The sequence below is a fragment of the Sapajus apella genome, unplaced genomic scaffold (genome assembly GCF_009761245.1).
Source record: "Sapajus apella isolate SASKATOON/1434 unplaced genomic scaffold, GSC_monkey_1.0 scaffold27, whole genome shotgun sequence".
Classification (NCBI taxonomy): Eukaryota; Metazoa; Chordata; class Mammalia; order Primates; family Cebidae; genus Sapajus; species Sapajus apella.
The window spans coordinates 22,255,994-22,260,186 of NW_022436967.1; the positions used below are offsets into that span (position 1 = coordinate 22,255,994).

Below are 4,193 nucleotides of genomic sequence, written 5' to 3' on the forward strand. Positions count from 1 at the left end.
AGTGTTACTTCATGAAAATATAATTGTGTAACCAATGCCTTGCTGGATATGTAAAAATCTACCTATCATCTACACACACATACAAAAACACACATTTTATGCTTAATTATTAAAATTCATTATTTAAAAAAATGTTCAGCTTTTGTTACACTAAAGACTGACATGCGTCACTCATTAGTAGCATTCAATCATTTATTCATTTAAAAAATATTGAACATCACCAGCCCAGTAAGCACTGAGTTGACTTTATTATACTGGATGAGCATTAATATAAACACAAGTTCTAAAATATATGCTGATAAATATAATTATAATTATTGGAGAAAGAAAAATAATAAAAGGTTCTCTGAGGGTAGAAAGTCGCTCAAAACTTACAGATGGGATGAGTAGGTTTAGGAGGAACCATACTAAAGAATAGAAACTTGAAGTGAGGCTAAAAGATTGATGTGGAAGATCATTTTCAAAAAGGCTGCAATGACTCCTTTTAATCCCTTCGTGTACATCTTTTTGTGTTGTGACTTTGCCAGTACTTCTCTTGACAATTGGGATTGACTTCTCTATCTTCCAAGTCTGGACTGGTATATGACTTGCTTTTGCCAAGGGGGCAATAACAAAAATGGCCACAAGCAGAGATTTGAAAAGAGCATACAGGACAAATGCCAGATGCTTACAAAATCATCTCAAGAAAACTCACTCACTATCATGAGAGCAGCATGTGGGAAAACACCCCCAGGATCCAATCACCTCCCTTCCTTGACACCTGGGGATTACAATTCAAAATGAGATTTAGGTGAGGACACGGAGCCAAATTATATTACCCGGATATGTAAATGAGTTAATGGGAGATCATCCAGGCCCAGCTAAGACAATGCAAAACAAAACAACCTCTCAGCCCATTCACAGAATCACAGACACATGAGAAATAATAGTTTGTAGTTTTGTACTACTATGTTTTGGGCCATTTATTTAATAGTAACAGCTAACTGAAAAATTTATGCATAAGCAAGCAAAACAGAACTAAATGTTCTGGGCTGAAGTACTAGAATGCAGCAACTCTGACGTCTAGAACTGGGGATTTTCAATAATATAAAGAGTGTGGCATATAGCAATGGGGAAAGGATTCCATATAAAACAAATGGTGCAGGAGAACTGGCTAGCCATATGCAGACAATTGAAACTGGATTGCTTCCTTGCCTTCCTTACACCTTATATAAAAATTAACTCAAGATTAATTAAAGAAGTAAATGTAAAAACCAAAACTATAGAAACCCTAGAAGAAAATCTAAGCAATGTCATTCAGGACATAGGCACAGGCAAAGAATGAAACAAGGACCAAATAAGGTTTCACAGTTAAACATAATTCTAGGTAATATTACTCCCAACTAACCAATTATAAAAAATTTTTGCAGCCTTAAATTGGGATGTGGTAAGATTTGTCAGCTTTGCTGAGTCCATTGACATGGAGAGGTCAAGATTAAAATGAAGGACCGAGGATGCTCTCTTTTCAGTACAGGTGAAGCATAATTGCAGCTTGAAGAAGGATGATAGCAGTGATGTGAGGGTACATACACTTTAAATCTCTTTCTTTCTTTCCCTTTGTTGAAGATATGAATTTTTTTTAATAATCTTCAAGGTTGAAGAATATAACTAATATGTTATCATTGAAATGCTACGGTATTTTCTATTAATTTAATGGTGTTAAATTTTAGAATTATAGCATCCTGCTTTATTCTAGAGTTTACAGAGTTGTTTGCAAGTAACCTGGAAGCTTTGAATTATTTTACTTTAATGTACCTATTTGTCAAAACTCTCCTCTATGATAGGTCTGCTTCCCTCTGCACAAGGTATGAAATTGATCAGCCTGTACAGAAAATGTAGGAACAGTGTAAAAAATGTAGGAAGCTAGATTAAGAAAGCAATATTTTCTTAAGTATAATATAGTAAGTGCTTTTATTAGCATGAATAAGGTTAGATAATGTAAAAATACAGCCTTACCTTGATTTGGAGTGTACTTAAAATAAAAAATATTTCATTCTTCTTTATGGGTTGCAATATTTAAAGAAAACAAATAAAGCTAATATCAAAACATTATTTTTGAAAGAAATTCATATTGATGATATTGAGGTGCATAAAATTATTTGATTAATGATTTGCCAAAGAAATAATACAAATTAGACATATATTAAAGTCTTCTTAAAATTTATTTCCAGAGAAAACTAATACAAATCCTCTCAAATTCATTTCACAGAGTAGAATTTATATATATATATATATATATATATATATATATATATAAGTTTTCTCTTTCTATATATAGATCCATATATATATCTATATTTCTGTGTGTATTTATAGAGATTTAAATATATATAGTAGATTTATATATAAAGATCTATTTTCTGAAAATCTATTTGCTCACAAACAATATATTTAACATAAAATCAACTTTGAGGAACTTCATGTTCTAATCAAAAATAATAATAAAGAGAACATTATTAAAAATAATAGTATAATGTATTTAAAATGTAAATTAGTAAATATTACAAATATATGTAAATTTAATTTCAAATCAAATGCATATGTTTAATATGTCATATAAATAAATGAGCAAGGGAGAGTGAGGAGCCAGATGACAAGCACACACTATGGCGCTGAAACGGATTACTAAGGAACTTAGTGATTTGGCCCGTGACCCTCCAGCACAATGTTCTGCAGGTCCAGTTGGGGATGATATGTTTCATTGGCAAGCCACAATTATGAGACCTAATGACAGCCCATATCAAGGCGGTGTATTCTTTTTGACAATTCATTTTCCTACAGACTAACCCTTCAAACCACCTAAGGTTGCATTTACAACAAGAATTTATCATCCAAATATTAACAGTAATGGCAGCATTTGTCTCGATATTCTAAGATCACAGTGGTCACCTGCTTTAACAATTTCTAAAGTTCTTTTATCCATTTGTTCACTGCTATGTGATCCAAACCCAGATGACCCCCTAGTGCCAGAGATTACACGGATCTATAAAACAGACAGAGATAAGTACAACAGAATATCTCGGGAATGGACTCAGAAGTATGCCATGTGATGCTACCTTAAAGTCAGAATAACCTGCATTATAGCTGGAATAAACTTTAAATTACTGTTAAAAAATATATTTATATTTTCAGATAAATATTAGAATAAAGAAAGGGGAACTTGGAAAGTTAAGTGAGAAGCTGAAACAAGAGTTGTATAGGAAGACCGAAAAAATCCTCACAAGAAAATAGAAGACAACTAAAGAACTGAGTCAACTTCAGAGCCGCTTCTGAACAAATGCGACCTTTTGGCAGAAGGCCAGATGGCTGGCAATGCAGTCATTTATGGAGAAAACTAGAGAGCAAAGGCTCCATCATAAAATGGCTGACTAGAGGCCATAGATGCCTGTTCTCAGAAAGAAAAAAAAGGTACAGGTGAATGATCATGGTCTAAGTGAAATACTTAAGGAAACGTGCCAGAACTAATTGAAGAACTTACAGGAAGAAGCTGGAACATAGAAAAAGAAAGCAGCAAGAAATTGACAGAGGTCTCTTTGCTTCCCTCACCCAGAGCAGACTGCTGATGGCCACAGTGCTGGAGAGCTTCTCTGTCCTTGTGTGTCCAGGCACCACTGTTAGCAGGTATTCGGGCACTTGAAGGCAGGGCATGGGATAGCCAGTTTCCACAAGTTCTCCTGATCTCTCCTCCAACCCAAACTGAGGCAGTGGGAGCCATACTGATTGTGCATCCATTGTAGGCCACTAGCCTGTTCAGGGAATCTCAGCCTTTGTATCTGTGTATCACTAGTTCTTTTTCAAATATTCCCAGGAATCCACCTATGCCACGACAAGCACGGGAGATCAGCAGCACCACAGGGAGCTGTGGGATACCCAGAGGTCTAGCCCTTAGCATGGGCTGTCCCTAGGGGAAAAAGTAGCATAGCACGCCATAGCACCCCTTGGGCTCATCTCTGCCCAAGAGCCCTCCACTTATGAGCAGGTGACTGTGGTGACTCCAGTGAAGATGCAGGCACACTGCTGGGCTCTGAAGAGGATGTATGAGGCTCTGCCCAAGCAGACGGGCTGCACCAGTGGCAGGAAACAAACGTGGAGAGTGAGTCTTCTGGTGCCCCTGTGTCCATTGCTACAAATGCAACCATGCAAAACCAAGGAAT

At 36.0% G+C, this 4,193-nt stretch overlaps 1 pseudogene across 1 annotated transcript; it reads left to right on the plus strand.

Moving 5' to 3' along the window:
- Positions 1–2,618: 2,618 nt before the first annotated feature.
- LOC116560907 lies at positions 2,619–3,154 on the plus strand (annotated as a pseudogene). Its single transcript, XR_004273200.1, has one exon. The product of XR_004273200.1 is annotated as a ubiquitin-conjugating enzyme E2 D3 pseudogene (transcript).
- The last annotated feature ends 1,039 nt before the right edge of the window (positions 3,155–4,193 follow it).